General features: G+C 48.7%; 1 protein-coding gene across 2 annotated transcripts in view; it reads right to left on the reverse strand.

Annotated features, from left to right (window-relative positions):
* HRH1 (histamine receptor H1) overlaps positions 1-17,943 on the reverse strand; it is a 96,328-nt gene extending 78,385 nt beyond the window's left edge. Inside the window, exons 1-2 of one of the 2 annotated variants that reach the window (XR_005195886.1) lie at positions 17,877-17,938; positions 5,797-5,884 (exon numbers count right to left, since the gene is read on the reverse strand). The gene's annotated coding sequence lies outside the window, so the exon portion shown is untranslated. Of the gene's footprint in view, positions 1-5,796; positions 5,885-17,876 lie in introns of those variants that run through there. The other variant, XM_037728842.1, reaches the window with a different exon arrangement.
* Positions 17,944-20,824: the final 2,881 nt, after the last annotated feature.

The raw sequence follows: 20,824 nt of genomic DNA on the forward strand, positions 1-20,824 counted from the left end.
CCTCAGGAAATTCCTGTATGTTACATGAAAAAAGGGACTCCAAGATCAAATAAATTCACAAAGTTAAATCAAGCAGATTTTTGCCACAGGACTTCTCAGAGCCTTTAAGAGTAAAAGAAAAACTAATTTATATATTTAAAATAAATTTGTATAAAGGATAATCTAATAATATCAAAAATATTACTTGACAGCTACCCTTTATTATTTCCTAATGTGCCAGACATGTGCTATGTATTATCTCAGTAATTATCATAACTTTATCTCATCAGCACTGTCATTATTTCCATTTTACAGACAAGGAGAACGAATCAACCCATGAAAAGTTCATTTTCCAAGTTCATATAGTAAATGGTGGAGCTGAGATTCAAAGCCAGGTACTCTCTGACCCAAATTATTCCACCCTAAGAAGGGCATATGATATCCAGCATTTCAAGCTTGCTCAGCCAGGAAACCTCTTTATCCAGGGCCCCACAGAGCAACTTTGGAAAACACTGCTCTAGTTTGCTCCTAGAAGATTTGCCAAAAGCCACAAAAGTATTTTCAAGGTCTTGCTTCTCTTGCTTTCCCTTTTCAGCTGGGCCTGGGGGTCCTGAGTCCCTTAGCAGGCCTCAGGTGCTAGTGTGAGCATAAAGAGGGGTTCCCAGAAGTCGAAATTCAAGCAAGCAGCTCCTAAATTGTCCAGATCTAAATAGATGACTTCATCCATCACATATAACCCATAGAGAGTTCCAGTTTCTATTCTTAGTTCTAAATTCTTGCTTTAAACTTAGCTGCAGCTTAAGTCTTCAGCAGATGAAATAGGTAATAAATTCAGAATTCCTGAAGCCACTGCCTGCTTAGCAGGAGAAAGCAGGAGAAAGCAGTGGCCCTCTGAGGGCTGGGGCAGTGTGACCTAATGGGGCCACTGCCTGGACCCAGGCCTTATCTTCCCCATTTGGCCCCTATACCTCCATGCTGAGATCACCAGACTCTCATTGCCACTACCTCACTGCTGGCAGAGCAGTGTCTAAATAAAAAACATTGAACTGGACACTCCCTTCCTCAGAATTCTTCAATGGGTCCCCAGTGCCCCAGCAAAAATCCAAAACACTCGCCCTGGTTTTCAAGGTCTTTGGAGATGGGGGAGACTGTCATCATTTTCCCTTTCTCAAGAGAGGACACTAATGAACAAAAATAGGCAGTGACACAAGTGATACACACAAGGTCTAGGTGTCCTGTCCTTGAACGTGAATCAGCTCATGGAGAAGGAAGTAGCACCTACAAATCTCTTGCACAAACATATCTTCTCTGGAGACCATTTCTAACACGGAAAAGAGAAAAAAGTTTTTCCCTTACTGAGTAAGCAAGCAAGTTTAGGTATCCTACTTCATCCTGCTTCAGATGAGACAACAGAGATAGGAACGGATGTCACCAAGGAACCCAGGGAGGTAATAAAAGGGGTTCAGACATCTTTTGAGAGCAGTCCCAGAGTTGGGGGAGTCCCCTCCTAGTCCTCTAAGATCAATAACACATGGCTATTCAGGGGTCCCGGACTGCTTGAAGAGTGAGAAGTTCATCTTTGCCTGGATGCTGGAAGCAGATGTCTGAATGCTTCTTGGCACTGCATGGGCTAGCCCAGTGCATTTCAATCTGTAAGGCAGGGAGCTCGTTAAAATGCAGATTCTGATTCTGCAGGTCTGGGGTGGAGCCTGGGACTCTGCAACTCGGCATTTCTTAAAAAAGCTCCTGAGTCACATTGGTGCAGTGGGGGTCCCTGCATGATGAGCAAGATCCCAGAGAATGAATGGGCTCTCAAAACCCTGCAACTCTGGCCAGTCATGGTAGCACACGCCTGTAATCCCAGCACTTTGGGAGGCCATGCCAGGTGGATCACTTGAGGTCAGAAGTTCGAGACCAGCCCGGCCAACATGGTGAAAACCCAACTCTACTAAAAATACATTAGCTGGGCATTGTGGTGCCTGCCTGTAGTCTTAGCTACTTGGGAGGCTGAGGCACAAGAATTTCTTGAACCTGGGTATGGGAAGTTACAGTGAGCTGAGATTGTGCCACTGGACTGCAGCCTGGGCAACAGAGTGAGATTCTGTCTGAAAAACAAACAAACAAACAAAATAATAAAAAAGCAAAAACAAAAACAAAAAAACTCCAAAACGCTGCAACTCCTCTTGGTTTCCTGGTGACCCTCAAACAGACTCATTTCCATGAAGAGACTCTAGATTAGAGAAAGACAGGGAGGGAGGCAATCCCTAACTTCGAAAGGTCCCCTAACAATATGACCTTGCTTATCTCTCTAGTTTGTTCATCTCCCACAACCCTGCCCTTAACCTTGACTTCATCCTTGACTTTCACCTACCTCCTCACGGCCTCCTGTACACACCATGCTACTCTGCTCAGCTACACCTCCTGCCTGAAAGCCTTTCTCACCTTACTTAGCTGAATTAAATCCTATTCCTCTTTGAAATTTTCCTGGCATACCTCCTCCTCCTCCAGGAAGCTTTCCCAGGGTCCACAGGCTGAGGTAAGTGCTCCCTGCTAACTTCTGTGTGCTTGTAATCCTTGTGTTCATCTGATTATGACGCCTATCTTGAATCCTGGCTCTGCCACAGACTGGCTGTGTGACACTGAGCATGTCCCTTCCCCTCCCTGTGCCTCAGTCTGTGGAATAGGATCATAGTGGGCTCCTTGCCCGGGTCCGCCTTCCCCACCAGACTGCAGGTTCAAAAGCACGGAGCATGCCTTGTCCCCATTTATCTTCCCACTGCCCAGTGTGGGGTGTGGCACACAGTAGGCGTGCAAATAGCTGTGTGGCGAGCTGATTCAAAGCTGGCGACATCTCCTCCAAGGGAAAAGTTCAGCAGCTTCTTTCCATCTCTAAGACAAATGACTTAATTTTATAAATAAAGATTACTTATGGTTTGCTTTTCTGCTTCCTTCTTTGTTCCTGAGTTTTAAGAAGGCATGAAATGACAGTCATGATCTTGAACTCCCAAACTCAGGTGATCCGCCCGCCTTGGCCTCCACAGTGCTTGGATTACAGGTGTGAGCCACCATGCCCGGCCGGACAGTCATGATAATACAGTTTGCAGGAGCTTGGCCTGGGATAACTTATGGAGAGTAGCTCCAGCTTCCCATCCCTTGAACAGATCATAACACTAAGACTCAAGGGAGTCATTCACCTGTCACACAGCCCCTCTGTGGTGGCAGAGCAGGGATTCCAACTCAGCTCTGGGTGGTTCCAAGGCACCCTTCTGTTGAGTTCTGGGGCCTGCAAAGCTGGGGGGAGGGGGACCTAACAAGGTTGTACACTGCGGGGAGGAGGAGGCGGCAGTAAGAGTTGCGGGATCGGGTCCAAGAGGGCTGGGGCATGAGAAGGGGGATGGGAACCTTTTCTAAGGATGAGGTGTCAAAAAGGGATCTAGCTATTAAAGGACACCTGGATGAGGAGCACCGGGTCCAAACACCAAACGGAGTGGTTCTTGTCTGCAAGACAGCGAGCAACTCACGTGGATATTGATTCACAAAAGTAGCCAGAAGGCTCATCAGCTTTGTCTTGATGGAGATGGGGTGGGGAGCTTTATAAAAGGGAAATAGGATGTGTTGCCTCTTGAAGAGTGTAGAGAGGAGGGCCGATGAATGAGGATTTTTAGAATGAGTCACACCCGGGCTGCAGCCTGCCCCAGCTTCATAGGTGGTGCTCCCTACCACACACTTCCTATAGGAGCAAAGTCCCCCCGCCAGCCTTTGTCCTCTCCACCACTTTGTCTTCCCGCCCCCACTCTGTGCTCTGAGCCCTCCCTGTAATAATGAGCTGGATAAGGTGGGCCAGGAGTGTGAGCAATGGAATGACGGCCCTTCCTCACTCCTCCGGGCCTGTTTTACTTTCCCCATCTTTTGGTTTCCATGACAGCAGCTGGCAATGAGGCATCTACTTCAGACTGCTGGCAGGGATGCCATGCAGGAGCCCGAGACACAGGCCTGGGGGGCAAGGGAACACAGCCACTATGTGTTAAGTGCCCACATATGGGTTCTGTCTGACTCTACATCCATCACCTCCCTTAGTCTTCACCCCCAACAGCTGAGGAGCCCAGTATGATCCTATTCCACAGACGGGGAGACTGAGGCACAGAGAGAAGAAGGGATATGCTCAGTGTCACACAGCCAGTCAGTGGCAGAGCCAGGATTCAAACTCAGACTCCTGCAGGCCTTGAGCCCGTGTGTTTAATCACTACACCACCCTGTCCTGTGGCTGGGGTCAGTGGTTCAGGCCTGAGTTCTGCTCCTTGCTGCTGACTGTGGGTGAATCTCTTCATTCCCTGAGGCTCTGCAAAATGGGACTGGAAGTCCCATTGCTCTGTGGGGCTGTAGGGATTTAAATAAGTTGGAGAAAACCCCAGGCTCCTGGTTGGAGCTCAGTAAAAGGGTCTCTTCCTTCATTTCCAACCAGAGAGACCCTACTCCCCAGTTCCTGGATGGCACATGGCTAGGGGGTATCCCAAATCCATGGGGCAAAACCCACATTAGAGGAGTTCTTTACACACAGCCTGCACCCCCAGCCCTGGGGTTCCTCGCAGCAGGGGGAAAATGATGACACCTGTCATCATTGTGTGTCCGCTTTGTGGCAGGAGTCCTGCTAGGGTCCTGCATCCTCACCACCACCCCGGGACGCAGACACAAGGATTACGCTCAGGTTATAGATCAGGCAACCCACTGTGGCACCGTGCGGCGGCAGTGCCTGAGTCCACCGGTGTAAGTTGGGGCAAGCACATCAGAGATGTCCCTTATGCTCAGTCCTGCCTTCGAAACAGACCTGGAAGCTGTTTGCTTCTCGCTGCCTGCACATTGCACCCTGGCCTAGGCCCCTGCCACCCAGGCTTGGATAGCACTGGCCTCCGGTGGGATCCGCGCCTTCCTCTGTGTGTCCCCCACACATCCCATTGCAACCTTGCAGGCTGAAAACCCTGCAGGCTCTCAGAGTCTTCTGAACAAGAGCCGAGTCCTCCTAGTGCTGGCAGTGCCCTCCATGTCTGGCCCAGTGACCTCTGACCCCATCTCCTACACTCACCCTCACTCACTGCACCCAGCCACTCTGGCCTCCTCACGCTTTCTGGAACGTTCCAAACCACTGCTAGCCGGGCCTTGCTGTCCCTTTTGCCAAGAATGCTTTTCCCTCAGATATGAGCACGCATGCTTCAATCCTCCCGTGACTTGAACGTCACCGATCCCACCCTACGCAGAAGGAATCCTCCCATTCTTCCACACGGTGGCAGCTCATTTTCACACTGCATTTCACCTGACACCTTGATTCATTTCCTGCATGTCCCTCTGCTGGGGTGGAAGCCTAGGAAGGCAGGCTCTCCCGCCGTGTGCATCCTTGTATCTCAGCACCCAGAACAATCCCTAACACCTACTGGGCAGAGAAAATATTAACTGTTGATAAATATTTGTCAAGTGACTGGGCAAGGCCTGCTGGGCCCCTCCCTCTGAGGAGAGCTGAGCACGTGATGTCATGACCCCATTACTGGGGACTGGACCACCCGTGAGCACTTGGCCAAAATAGTCATTCACAGGCTACTTACGGGCAGCCTACAGCAACATTTCTGGCCAAGTGGATACTGACTGACTGAACTAAACAAATTCCCTCTTAGGAAGCTGAACATGAAACATACAGTGAAGTAGCAGTTGATTGGGCTCAGGGGCAGAAATCAAAAACCATGAGGCTGCACAAACCATGAACTACAGATGTCATGGGCCTGGAGGAGCCAGGGAACAGCAGGTGTCATGGGCCTGGAGGAGCCAGGGGACAAGCAGGTGTCACGGGCCTGGAGAATCCAGGGGACAGCAGGTGTCACGGGCCTGGAGAATCCAGGGGACAGCAGGTGTCACGGGCCTGGAGGAGCCAGGGGACAGCAGGTGTCACGGGCCTGGAGGAGCCAGGGGACAGCAGGTGTCACGGGCCTGGAGGAGCCAGGGGACAGCAGGTGTCACGGGCCTGGAGAAGTCAGAAAGTAGAATGTAGGCCTTACCAGGCAGGAGTGCTTGTCTGCTCTGTTCTGCAGGAATACCATGTGTCTAGAGAAGCGCCTCGTATACTAGAGGTGCTCAATCGATGTTGTTGAATGAATGGTGGAGTGGAGAATAGAGGAGTTATTTGGTACGTGCATGGACTGGGGAACTTGGGAAGAGCATTTCTCCCCTTCTCTTCTTTTTCAGCAGCTTCATGGAGTAATAGTTCACATACTTTAGCATTCACTCATGTTGTTATGTATACTTTATCACAATTAAAAAATACCCCAGAATTCACTTGTTTTAAGTGTACAACTCAATGGGGCCGTGGGGTTTGTGTGGGCTGAGAAGGTAGGCGCACATGTGGGCAGTGGAGACAAGCTGACGAGAATGCGTAAGGTGTGTCTGGGGAAGGGCTGGTTGCCCAGTGTGGAGGGGCCGGGGTGCACAGTGCCTATGGAGCTTGGCTTAGGGCCACGATGCAGATCATCATAGTCCTGACCTCACAAGGTTGTTTAGGAGAGCAAATGAAACGACAAATATAAAGTTCTCAGCACGAAGCCCAGTACACAGGAGACGCTCAATATACGCCATTATTTCCTTACTCTGTGTTAGGCGATGCCAAGAAAGCTTGGGAGGGCAATATTACAAACTAATAAGCACAGGAGCTGAGCTCAGCTCCAAACTGCAGTGTTTTCAAAGTAACATTTAGTGCACAGACAGACACACAGCTCTGTGTCTGGGAAGAAAGGAAGTAAAATGCATTCATCAGAAAAGTGCTTGATTCCGGAGAGAGGTTTCTCCTAGTGACCAATGCAGAGAAAGTCCTCTGTATTCAGAACTGGCACAGTGAGATCACTGTCACGATTCTTGGCACTGATGGTGCAACCTGGCCCACTGTTAGTTCCAAACCTTGAACATCCAAATCCCTGAAACTTACGCAAAATTTGTGCTTCAATCTACAAAGCGAATTGTTCATTTGCTTTTTCTTCTCTACTTGCGTGTGTGTGTGTGTTTTCTCTGTAACAGAGGAAAAAAAAAAAAAAAAAAAAAGAAACCCTACATCTCTGGGTATCAGGGAGCAATCAACATCAGAAACTCCAGGATTAATTTTGTGACTTATTCCTGTCATCCAGCCTGGAACTCAGGAAAAAGGATATATGCCCAGTACCTAGAAATAGCCACTTTTGACATTTATAGGTGGAGGGAATTAAGGGTTGATTGCAATGTGAGATACCAAGCAGAGAATGAGAAGGATTACAAAGTGCTAGGCTATTGCCCCAAAGGTTCCAGGAAGCTAGCATCATGCTTTGAGGGGGTTTGCAGCACACGGTAAAGGAGTCAAGGGTCTCTGTTTCAACCTTGCTCCTTATGAGCTGTGTGACCTTAGGTGAGTCACTTAGCCTGTCTGAGCCTCTCTTAGCACTGTGTTTTCTCATCTGAGAATGTCACATCCTGCTTTGTTGTTACTGGTCTAGCAGCTGTCTTCTTCACTCCGTCACCCGTAAGGGCAGCAGCTGAGTCTGTCCTGGCATCCCTCACACAGCAGGCACATGATTGCCATGAACAGATTCCAACTCCTGTTTTACCTTCCTGCACCTCGCTGCTGGGACCCTTCCCTGTTGGGTGTGGCAAGCAGTTCAAGTCCATTCAGTTCAGCACCAAGAAATTCAGTGAGAACTTGTTCTTCTGCAGGTCACTGCTCGAAAGTCCTGTGTCTGCATTTGACCCAAGAGTGAACTGCACGGCTGTTCCTGTTTCCGGCTTGATTCAAAGAAGTAGGGTTGAGAGAATGAGTTCCACTGAATTGGAGAAGCTATAAATTTTCTATTCCTGCAAAAACTGGATTGACTTCTATTAATATCCAGTTATCAGAATGCACAACATTATCTATATCTATAGCTCTACGTGGCAGAGAAAAAGTAGGCGTGGGGGAGGAAATAGCTTATCTTTGTGTGCAAAATTTTTAGGAAAAAAAACCACCATAAATTACCATCTCTCAAGGAGTTTCTAGCCTGGTGGTAGAAACAGGTAAACCAGGTATTTATTTTATATCCTGATGAGTGCACAGTGTCATGGAAGCATCTAAGCCAGCCTGGGGGATAAGGATTTAAATGAAAGAAGCAATACTGCCCCTCAATCCACCCCTTTCTTCTTCATGCCTACCCATCATAGCTCCTCTCCCTTCTTTACACAGAATATTCCTTTGGCCCCTACCCACCTTGAGCATCTTAATTACTTCCTGTTAACCTCCCTGTCACTCTCTAAGGCTTGGCCAGCCCCGGCTGTGTGCTCTTTCTGGAGCATCCCTTTCCACCTCTGTACCTTGGCTCAGGCCATCCTCTATGCCTGGCTGTCCTCCCTCCACGTCTTTACCCATTGACCCTTATATTTCAAAGTCCTGTTCACCATTCATTCATTCAACAACTATCTCCAGAGGGAAATCAGTTACAACCTATGTCCTCAAGCTGCTCACAGCCAAGGGGGTGGGGGGGGGCGATGGTGAGAATAAGGCCATGCATGAAAGATGTGAGTCCAGAAGTGGTGTAAGGCCAGAGAAAGATTCTAATCCAGCTTTAGGGGTAGGGGGTGTTCAGGGAAGACTTCCTGGAAGAGAATACCTCTAACCAGAGTCCTGAAGAATTGGGTGAAAAGAGAATTTGGTGAAAAGAGGTACATATAAATACATGAGAACACATATAATCACAGCCATCAATGTGACTTATGATTATATGTGTTCATGTGTACTCATAACCTATTGTAATAACTAGTATTTATTGGATGCTACTAGGAGCAGCACTGGACTAGCACATTTGATGCATTAACCTTGTAAGGGTGTGGTCTATTATCATTCCCATTTCACAGATGAGGAAGCTGAGGCACAGAGAAATTCTGAACTTGCTCCTGGTCATACAGTGACTAAGTGGCAGAGCTGGGGTTCAAACTCACTGGAGTCTCCGAGCCCAGGTTTTGATCACTGTGCTCTGCCATCTGAGGCTGGCCAGGTCATTCTGCCGCTTGCCCTTGTCCAATGCATTTATCATGAACATCTTTCCAGATGGTACAACTCAGGTTTCCTTCTATTTAATGGCTGCAGAGGATGTCACTGGATTTTGAGCAGGAAAGTGAAATGATCAGATCTGTCCCTGGGAAAGGGACCTCTAGGGACAGGAGGGGCCTACCTGGAGACAGAGAAACCTGTGTTGGGGGTGCAGAGGAGGATGAGGCCCACGTTCAGGCTGGGATGGGGAGATTCACCGTGGGGAGGAGCTCCGGAAACACGGTGCTGCAGCGGGATGCAGCAGTGACCACCTCTAAGGTGATCAGAAGGGCAAGAAGGCAGTGGGGGAGGCTGTCTTGGGATCTCCTTCCCAACTAGACCTCTTCCAGGTCTGCACATTTAACTCCCCCTAAGCACACTCCAGCTAGCACTTCCAATTAAGAGCCAGCTAGCAGCAGCTTCAGTTCCACTAAGATGTGCAGATGTGGTGGTGCCTGTGGAATTCTTAATTCTTTGAATAATCTTTGCCTAGGAATTTCACATCTATTTTACAAAAACAAAGCAAAACAAAACAAAAAAAAACCCCCAAAAACCCAAACAAAACAAAACCCAAGAATAACCACAAATTACCCAAGAACATTGCTTTAACTCTGCCTCCTGGTAACAGCCCATCCAGCCTCACCACACCCAGCCACCTGTCCAGTCCTAGGCATGGACTCCACAGCAGTCTCCATCTGTCCGTTTCTCTCTTTGGCCACTGCCAGTCCAAGTGGCCATCCTCTCCCATCTGTATAACAGCAATAGCCTCATTACTGGTCTCCCCAGTTACACTCTAGCATAAGTTACTCCATGTCTCTAGCCTCAATTGTCTCATCTATAAAATGGGCACATTAATGTATCTCGTAGAGCTGTTGAGAGGACTGGGTGACATCACAAATGGAATGCCCTGGAGTGCCTTCTCAACAGATGGCAGTTCCTTTCCTCAGCCACCAGGACGGGAGGGTCAGAAAGGTCAGGGACTCTATTTCTCCCATACCCTGCTGGTCCAGATAATAGCAGGTGCTAGGGACCTCTGGATCACCCCAACCCCCTTCCCACACTCCCCCACCAAGGAGAGGAAAATTCTTTCAGCCCATTCCTCATATCTCCTGCCACTCTATGGGAGCTTCATCACCTAATAACCCCGGCCTCTCTCCAGCTCCTCACTGGCTCCTGCCCTGGTTCCCTGCATGGTGCCCTGTTTCTGAGTGAATCTGAGAGATGAAACAGGAAAGCATAACTCAGCCCCTTCTTTTGGGAGCCAGCGTGCCTGCAAGGAGCATGCATCCTCTCCAGGAAGGACAGGGAGGGGGCACTCCCAGCAGAGCCCAGCACTGCCTGTACCTAAGTGGGCAACTCAGCCCATCCTGGCCTTTAGCATGTGCAAGCCCACACGCTCCACTGTCACTCTGATTAGTAATAACCATGACATTTTGTTCTCCAGCTGCCTTGCCTTGCCTTTTGTCTTCATTCTCGATTGGCACAAACTCAGGCTGGGCAAAGGAGTGCTATTTATCGGCCCTTCCAACCCGTCCCCCGACAGGAGAGACTAGTGGGAGAAAACCCGATCTTGAGTTCCTGACTTGTTAATGGAGCTTTTCAAGGCTTGGTCAAAGCCGGTGCTGTGAGAATCAATCAATAAACGACTGACAAATATTTACTGAGCTCCTGATAAAACAGGGAAAAAATCTTACCCTGGCCCAGTGTTTCATAACACTTTCAAGATGCCTGGAATGCTGTTCCATTCAAAGGTTTGTGAGCACCCAGAAGTGCCAGGTGCTGTGTTATGAATGCAGACCCTACCTGAGGCCCATGTTAGGTTCATCAGGGTAGCCCCACCACTCAAGCAGCCAGACGCCCAGGACGGAGGAAAGAAAACCAGGCTTCCCATATGAGCCTGGGATCAACAGTCACATCCACAGACTCTCCAGACCACAGGTGTGGGCTGGTGGTGGAAACGCACCTCACCTGGAGCCAGGGCAAGGGGCAGCAGGATATTAATGATGATTAGTGATTCTCTCCAGGAGCAAGGAAAAGCTAGCTAGTAAATAAAAGGAACCATCCTGAAAGAGCAAACCAAGTGAAAATTGCCTGGAAAAGTCTGAAAGAAATGAAAAAAGAAGGGAAAGCAGATGCCTTTGCTAGCTATTAAAATACAACCTATACAAATAATCATCAAACCAGCATGGGACAGATCCCCAGGCCTCCTCCTGTGCTCTGTGCTGAAGAACCACATCAAAGAGTCTCTTGCTTGCCCACTGACTTCTGGTTGGGTTTGGCCACAGGCAGGGCAGGAGGAGAATGACTTTGAGTGTTTATTCCCTTCTCTTGCCCCTCCAAACTAAGAGGCAGAAACAACTCTCCTCTCCCCATTGATATCCTAGGGTACTGCACTGTCCCGTGTTAGTTCCCCAGACCAAAAAGTCTACACAAGGTAACAGGCCCTTTATAAAAACCCTTCTCAATCACCCAGTTAGCATGTGCCCTCTGTTTTTTTGCCATGGCCCTATCTGATAGTTAGCTATTAGAATCAGCAGACAGTTCAACAGATCAGAACAGACAGCCCAGAAAGAGACCTGCTGCCAATGACTGGGTTTCCAGGTTACATGCCCTGAGGCCAAGATAGAGAACTGTGCAAATGAACCCTACGGTTCAGTGCGGCGATTTGGTGGCTCTGCCTCCAAAGATACACTGTACTTTAGTGCTGCTGCAGGTGATGGAGGAAAGAAAGGTGGGGAGGAAAGGAAGAAAGATTTAGTAACAGGAAGAGGAATAGGATGAGGACCATTGGTTAAGTATGCGAAAAGGAAAATTAATTTAGACTTTTATCTTTCCTCAAAACCCAAATAGGTTAGAGAGTGATAATTTGGTCTAAAATAGAAAACCATTAAACTAATGACAATGAGAAACTTTGTTTTTTGAATCTGAATAATAGGAATAGTAGTAACTACCTCATAGCATTGCTATGGGGGTTAAGAGAGATGATCCAAGCTAGGACAGTGCCTGGCACTTTATTAAAAAGAGGACTGAGGCAAGATTCCAGCTGCGAAGCTTGCTCAAATCTAGTTATCCTAGGGGTGGGGAAAGGGTGCATTGGCAGAAAGGGGCACAGTCCTTAGGTCATAATATGGAGATTCCACAAAAACTGATAACATGACAGAGAAGGAGAGCCTCTCCTAAAAACTGGCACAGGAATGGTCAATGGAATCGGATTGTCCCTCAATCTGTGGCCACCAGGGAATAACAATATACAAGTATACTGTCTGCAGCACCCGCTGTTTTAGAAGCGAATGGAGACTTCAGAAGATATTAGGGTTTTACCCTGAGCTGAGTCCCCTTCATCTGGATGTCTGGTTAGGAGAACTTTCATCCAAAATTCAAGGCTGGGCTCTCCCATGACACTCAGGACAGACAGATTTGTCTCTGTTTGCTTCCACCAAGGCAGGGTGAGCCTCTGACTGGTAGTAAGTTCCTCCGAAACTGGCTTTCTTCCTCACTCTCCACCTTAGCATTTATCCACTGGGGGCCTTGCTGGTGAGTTTCATTGAATACTCAAGGAAGAACAACACCCATCTTACGCAATCTCTTCCACAGAACAGAAAACTGGGATCTTGCCCAGCTCATTTTGTGAGGCCAGCATAACCTTAGTACTAAAGCCTGAAAAGTAAGCATGAGAAAGGAAATCACCAGTGAATATCACTCACGAATGCATCATTTTAAAATCCTAAGAAAAAGGGTTTGTAAATATAAGCTGGCAATAAAGATGCTACAGGATGACTCAAATTGGGTTTATTCCAGAAATGCAAAAGTCGGTGTCATGCATCATGTTAACAGATTGAAAAAGAAAAATCATGTGACCATCTGGGCAGATGCAGAACAAGCATCTGTTAAAATTGTACTTCCATTTATAACTAAAAATAAAAGAAACACTCAGCAAACTGGGAATAGAAAGGAACTTCTTTAATCTGATAGAGAGTATCTACCAAAAACCTAGAGTAAACATGATACCTCATTATCAAATGTGGACAGCCCTTCCATAGAGCTGCAAAAGACAATTTGTCCACTGTCTTTGTTTTGTTTTGTTTTTTGAGACAAAGTCTCACTCTGTTGCCCAGGCTGGAGAGCGGTGGTGCAGTCTCAGCTCACTGCAACTTCTAGCTCCCAGGTTCAAGCGATTCTCCTGCCTCAGCCTCCCAAGTAGCTCAGACTACAGGCACACACCACCATGCACAGCTAATTTTTGTATTTTTAGTAGAGATGGGGTTTCACCATGTTGGCCAGGCCGGTCTCGAACTCCTGACCTCAGGTGATCCACCCACCTCGGCCTTCCAAAGTGCTGGGATTACTGGTGTGAGTCACCGCGCCCAGCCATTTCTTCAATTCATTATTGTACTGAGGTCTTAGAAGGGTAGTAAGGCAAGAATAAAAAGGAAAGAATAAAGGGATTAGAAAGGAAGAAACAAAACTGTTACTTGTACTTTTTACAGTGATATAAAGTGTTCTCAAAATAATCTACAAATACATTTTGTTTTAAATTAGTAAGAGAGTTTAACAAGATTTCTGGATACAAAATCAATATGCAAAAGGCAAGCACATTTCTCCAACAAATAACCAACAAGGCACTAATTTATCAAAAATGTATAATAGCATACAAATTATCAAATAATAGAAATATATCTAACAAAAGATATTAAAAAAACACTAAGGTAAAATTAAGAAACTATGCCACGAAATATTAAAGATGTTAAAAATATCCTAAATAAGTAGAGAGATACCATGTTCATGAAAGATTAAATATGACACCTTCCACCCTCTAGAAGGCAACAAAAAGCGCAGTGTAACGGCTGGTATTTAGAAATCAGAGCAACCTGGATTTATATTCCAATTTCTGCTGCTTCTAAACTCTGTGACTTTGGACATTTCGCAACCCCTCTGAATCTGTTTATTCTCTTATAAAACATGGATAATAATTCCTTGTTAGAAGTCAATGGAGAAGAGAGCACTTTGCAGAGTGCCATATAAATACAGGACATTCTTACAACTAGGATTTTTGCCCCTTGTTGGTCTAAGGGTGGGGAAAAAGTTAAATGTTCCAGACTAAGCCAACTTGCTTGCTTATGCCCATCTATATGTCATCAAGGGCATTGCTGAATGTTTATTCTGTTCATAACATTTCTTCATTCAGTCCTCATAGCAACCTGTAAGGTAGGTGCTATATTAGCCCCATTTTACAGATAAGAAAGCTGAGGCCCAGTTAAGCAATTTGTCATTCACATATTCATCCATTCCGTAGACATTCAAGAATATCTTCTATGTGCTAGGAGCCTGTGAATGTCCTGGTGCATAAGACAAATGTGCTCCCTGATCTATTAGAGCTGACATTATGGTTGGAAAAACAGCCAGAAATCACACTTCAATGAACACACTGGCAGAACTCAGATTCAAACGCAGGTCTGTTAGAATCCGAGTCCATACTTTTAAGAACTCCTTGGGGGCCGTTTCCTCAACCTCTTTTGCCCATTCCTCTGTTGGAATGTGACAGTTTCTAATGTGCACTCTTCCAGCAGCAGCAAGTTTCAATGGCCCTCGCCATTCAAGCTGCTGCACAAATCGAGAGCTGTTAGCTTTGATCCTGGCCCATGTGATCCCCCTGCATTATCACTGGAGAATTACGGCAGGGAGGATGAATGCATAAAAGAGGCAGGCATCCTGCTCCGCTCCCTCCCCAACAGCATCAGCAGCATTGTTCCCGAACAGTATGCATCTGAGTCCTCCACAACCATTAATGGCAGAAGTGAGTCACTTATAAATAAGATATGGGAGCTTTATTATAATTACATCCCAAGATTCAGAAATGCTCAGCGTCACTGTGAAAGGGAGGGCAGCAGGTGACTGGGGCTTGAATGATACTCTGCCAGGTACATCTTTCAGATAAAACATCTTAGATCAGGAGCAATTAGAGCTAATGCCCAGCCTGAATGCTAATGAGAATCACTTACAATTGCATGTAATTCTTTGCCATTTATACCATCTGCTTTATTCCTTCTTTTCTCCACATTTCCAACCTAACATTAATCTGGAGAAATAGACACTAGCAAATGGAACTAATGGCCATTTTGCAGATGAGGAAACCGAAGCCCATGGTCGCTTGGTTCTAAGGGCCAGAGCTGAGGTTCCACCCTAAGCTTTCTGTCCCTCTAGAAAACATCTGATTGAAAACTGTCCCAATTCGTGCTCCTCAGAACCAAGCCAGAGTACAAAGTTCAAGCTGCACTGCGCAGCAGCAACATCAGCCACATGAGTGACACTCGTGACAATGCCCAAGGCCTGCTGGGTGCCTAGGAGAGTGTCAGAAGTTTATACAGGTCCACACGAAGACTTCAAGTTTCAGGCTATTTAAAGCTTGAGACTACAGCAAGACTTCGGGGGCACACACTCTATCTAACCAGAACTACTCTCACTTTACAGATGAGAAGGCAAGAGGCCTGCAGAGGCTGGGCAATTTGCAGGTGGCAGGGCCAGGATACAGAGCTGGTGCTGTTTGGCCTTCATAGCAACAATAATAACAACTGACTCTTAACAATGACAGGTATTACATGGGACCATTCAAGTGCTTTATGCACATGAACACACCGAATTCTCTTACCAACCCAGGGAGGAAGGTGCCAGGAATACCCCCAGGAGCTGCGAATGTCCTGGTGCATAAGACATTCTAAAAATGGAGAAACTAAGGAACAGAGCCATGTAGCAACTTGACCAAGGCCACAAAACTCATAAGCGATAGTCCTGGGATTTTAATCCAGGCAGGTGAGCTTCAGAATCCCACACTCTTGATGTCTTTGCTATGTGTTTTCTCTGCTAAGGAAAAGCCAGACGCTCCACTGTGAAGAGGAAAGGGCGAACACAGAATTCAGAGAGCTGAAGAGGAGGATGCTCGTGTACAAGTCCCTCCTCCCTTGGACACTCAGCTGAGGGCTAGGAAGGACCACTCCCAGCCCAGCATTGGCCAAACTACTCTGGGGTGCAGGGTCACTTGGCAGGCAACTCCGGCCTCCACCCAGGTCTGAAATCATGGACAGGTGGCACCTGCCCATCTCCTGCCTCCACGGGATTATCTGTCACATCTGAAAACAAAATCAATGCCAGATATCCCCTGCCCTTCTCCATAGACTCTCCCCAGGAGAAATGACTGAATCACACGGAGATTTACATGGGGCTGTCCGGGATTCCTGTGAACAGCAGACCTGCTGCTTGGCTTCCCTCTATTCACCTCTGCTGCTGTCAGCCACAAGCACAGAAGGACCTAAGGTCCCATCTGCCACCTGAGTTTCATTCATAATCTAGAGGGAGTCTGGCAAGATGCGTGTTCAAACTCCAACTCTGCCATGAGCCAGCTGGGCAATCTTAAGCAAACCACTTAACCTCTCTGAGCCTCAGTAGACTATCTTTTCAGTAATAGTAATTACTTTGCAAGAATGGTGTGAGTATTAAGTGAAATAATGCATAATGATGCTCTCATGTATCCAACCTCCCTCTCTCCCAGTCCCTGCTGGTTTTTGGCTGTCTCCAAGACCCTTCTATAAGACCCTCAATTCCCCTCTCCTTCATGTTCCAGGGACACAGTCTGTCTGTGCTCCTGTCACAGGTTTCTGGCCCCTCAATCATGAAATGCGATCTTCAGGCACCTTCCAGTCTGGGAACCTTGCTCACTGGGACTCCCAGGCTGCCCCCTCCTGTCTGCTCCAGTCTGAGGTGGGAGCCCTCTGCTGGAGGACGGTCACTCTGCCTGGAACATCTCTGCATGACCAGCTCCCAGGCAAGCGGACATCTCGGAGGGATCAGGGAATTAGGAGGGGAGGAGTGGCATCTTCATGGAGGACTGGGGGTTAGGGGGTGGGGTAACAGAGAGGGAGAGGTGGCTTCCTTGAGGAGCCGCTGTACTCCGGCTCCTGCTCCTGGCTTCCTGGCATCCTTCCAGAAAAACTGAGAGCAACTTCCAGAATCTGATGTCTAAAAGAGCAGCCCCGGTGCGCTTCTGTCACCAGAATCCACTCCCCGGCCATAATATCCACTCATTTTCCCAAAGCATCCTCTTTCGAGTACAATGAGGAGGAGGTGATCCGCCTCTTGCTCCACACCCCCAGTTGCCACCAAACTACAGGAGGAGGGTGGGTGGTGGTCTCGACACTCCCCACCTCCAACTCCAGGTGACACTGAGCCTGGGGCTCACCCCAGTGTAGTCAAGTGATTTGGGTCAGGATGACTCCGATCAAAACCCTGGCTCTCTCCCTTTAACTAGCTGGTGCTCCTGGGCACAACTTTGCCTCCCCGAGCCTCAGTTTCCTCCTCTGTAACATTAGTATAACAATACCCGGTTCCTCGAGTTACAAGAATTGCAACAGATAGTGTATGCCCAAGCCTGGCACAGAGAACGCTCTCAACCGATGGGCTGGCACTAGGGTTAGCAGCAAACTCAGACCCTGGGGAGGCTCAAAGAAAACAAGGCTCCCTCTCTGCGCGCCGGAGCCCAAAGACCGACTCTCGGGGCGCGCACCCTGCCCAAGCCGGGGGAAGCTAAAGGTGTCTGTCTGTCGAGTGCTGGGGCCACAATGTGGAGAGGGGAGCGGTGCCACAGAGCGAACTGCGCTCCGCCACTCTACCCAGGCCACCCGCGTCGCGAGGGTACCTAAGCGCGCCCATCTCAAGCCGCCGGCTCCTGGGGTCCCGGCCGCCCCGCAGGGATGCCGGGATCCCAGCCTAGCCAGGGCGCAGCCTCGTCCCGCTGCGGCGGCCCCGCTCCCGCCCCCGCCCAAGCCGGCGACCCTCTGCGACTCACCGGTGCTGGCTCCTGGGAAAGTTTGCTGGCGCGGCCGCCAGGCTGCTCGGTGTGCCTCGGGGGCGGCTGCAGGGGCGCAGGGGAGAGCTCGGGGAGGCGGGGCGCAGGAGGAGGAGCCGCGCCTAGGGGCCCACCCGCAAGCAGCAGGAAGGCGGGGACCCGGGACCCGAGGGCCTGCAGCGCCCCCGCACCCGGCTCCACGTGCCCAGGGCCGCCCCTGCGGAGGGTGGGGACGCGAGGGGCGTGCCTCTCGCTCTGACACCCTCTCCAGGCTTTCGCCCCAGGTTTGAAGCTGCTCCCGCTGGGTACCCGGGCGCGGGATCTGCGTGGTGGATGGCTCCTTGGGTTTGGAAAGAAAGGTGGCAGAAGGGTCAGAACCTTGGTGAGACAACTCCATCCCCACCCACGCACTTGCAGGCACACAAAACGACAGACACAGATAAATCAAGACAAAGAGGCAGAGATGGAAATAGAGATGAAACGATGGTTGGCAGAGTCAAACACAGGTAGACTGAAAAAGACAAATAGTGTTACCTGTGCCCCTCATTCCTGCTAGAGGCGCCAAAATCGAAAAAGGCAAAGTCAGACAGAGGTGGAACAAGATTGACAGATAGAGACCCTACCCCTAGAGGTTTCGTGGGGAACCAAAGAGACCCAGGGTCTGCAGCCTCACACTTGTCTTCTGTTTCTCCCTAGCCCGTCCTGATGAATGGGTCCGCATTTCAAAATAGGCTGTGTTTTAATTAGCATCCTGTGCCATCTTGGGCAGCGAGGTGAGGGGAGGGGTGGGGTTAGGGTGAGGCCCCTCCGCAGGTCGCAGGGAACCTCTGTCCCTGGCTCTGGGAGCCTGAGGATTCTTCCTGGCTGCCTTCCTTTCCAGAGCTGGGAAAGAGAGGTCGAGTTTTTTCTCCCTCCTCGGCTCCTAGAAAACTTCATTTGAACCTCTGAACAGTTATGGCTTCAGATCTTAGCCCAGCACTTGCGAAGGGACGACCCAAGCTCACAGGGAGTGGAGGGTGTTTGAGAAGGTGGGACATGGTGGGTTAGGGTGTGAGGGTTAGGGGTCAAAGGGGCATTTTAGTCACCTTCCAGTATGAGCAGTCCTACCAGCACTGGTTGTGGACTGGGTCTGAGGCCTGGCTTCATAAGCTGTGTATGGTAGGTGGATGGTCCCCCTTCCCAGCCTCAGGGCCCATGTCGGTAACACGGGAATTAATAAAGACAGGTGCCATTGTACCCATGTCGGCAACATGGGGGTTAATAAAGACAGCTGCCATTGTGCCCATGTCGGTAACATGGGTGTCAATAAAGACAGGAACCATTGTGCCCACATCAGTAACATGGGGGTTAATAAAGACAGCTGCCATTGTGCCCACGTTGGTAACACAGGGGTTAATAGACAGCTGCCATTGTGCCAGATGTTCTTCTAAGTGCTACAGGTGCTTACTCATTTAATCCTCACAACAATAATAGGTCCCAGTAGGTAGGAACTATTATTATCCCTATTTTACAGATGAGAAAATGAAGGCACAGAGGTTGAGTAACTTGCACAAGGTCACATGTAGGAGAACTGAGCACCCACCCTATGCAGCCTGGCTGAAAGGTCCAAGGTCCTGTTACACTATAACTTCATCTCAGTGGGGCTGTTGGAAAGTTTCATGATGCCATTTCTGTAAAGGGCTTAGTGCTCCATAATGGTAGCTCAGAGATCACTGATCCCATCCGCAAGGTGGGGATTAAAGGACCTTTATCTGTCCAGAGATATGGGACTCTGGCTTTGGGATAATGGTAGGCCATGTCACTGTTCTGGGCATTATGGATGTGAGAGGTCAGGGATGTCCCATTTGGTTTTCTGGCCAGCCCTCTGCATGTTAGCACAAACCCACAGCCAAGACTCACCCCAGATCCACGTAAGCCCTCTCCCAGTCCCTGGTGATTCTCCAGGGCCTCCATATTTTACACTTTACCAGACTAATGCACCCTTTGGAACTCAGTTAGCACTCAGGATAGCAACTGTTACAAACTCTAAAGGAAATACATTTCCTCTCTCTACAGCTGCAGGGCTTACAGAGGGTGAAGTGGGGGGGGGGGTAGGGGGCAGGGCAGGGGGAAACCTAGGAAAGAGCTGTGTCCACTTTTTCTTTTGTTTTTGAGCCGGGGTCTCCCTCTGTCGCCCAGGCTGGAGTGCAGTGGTCCGATCTCAGTTCACTGCAACCTCCATCTCTTGGGTTCAAAGGATTCTCCTGCCTCAGCCTCCAGAGTACCTGGGACTACAGGCACACGCCATCTCGCCGGGCTAATTTTTTTTGTATTTTTACTAGAGACAGGGTTTCACCATGTTGGCCAGGATGGTCTTAATCTCCTGACCCGGTGATCTCCCCGCCTCAGCCTCCCAAAGTGCTGGGATTACAGGCGTGAGCCACCATGCCCCGCCAAGGCTGTGTCCACTTTCATCCCTCCAGTCTCCATTCTGCATTTCAGCAAAGGCTTGGTTATTTGGAATTCCTCCCCAAAGTTTCACTTCCTGGGCTAGTTTTAGGCCTGCTAAATCCATAGTGATCAGCACTTTTAGAAACAGCACGTTAGACGTGATTTCAAGCCCCTAGTAATCAGGGTGTGTGTTATTTTGCTGTGGCATTTGGAACTGACAGATCAGGAGGTACCCCTGGCTGTATGAAGGGCGGGGGAGCAGGAGGGCATAATCAACTTATTAACAACATACAGGCCACAGCAGAAAAACAACAGCTAACCCCATGCTTACTGCTTACTGTGTGTCAGGCTCGATTTAAGAGCTTTACATAATTAAATAATGCATCAATTCTTCACAATTCCATGAGGTAGGTACTATTGTCATCCCATTTTGCAGATGAGAAAACTGAGGCACAAAGAGATGAAGGAGCTTGTTCAGTATATAAAGCTAGTAAGTCTTCCCAAGATCAGACAGGTGG

This window comes from Cebus imitator, unplaced genomic scaffold (assembly GCF_001604975.1).
Source record: "Cebus imitator isolate Cc_AM_T3 unplaced genomic scaffold, Cebus_imitator-1.0 Scaffold281, whole genome shotgun sequence".
NCBI lineage: Eukaryota > Metazoa > Chordata > Mammalia > Primates > Cebidae > Cebus > Cebus imitator.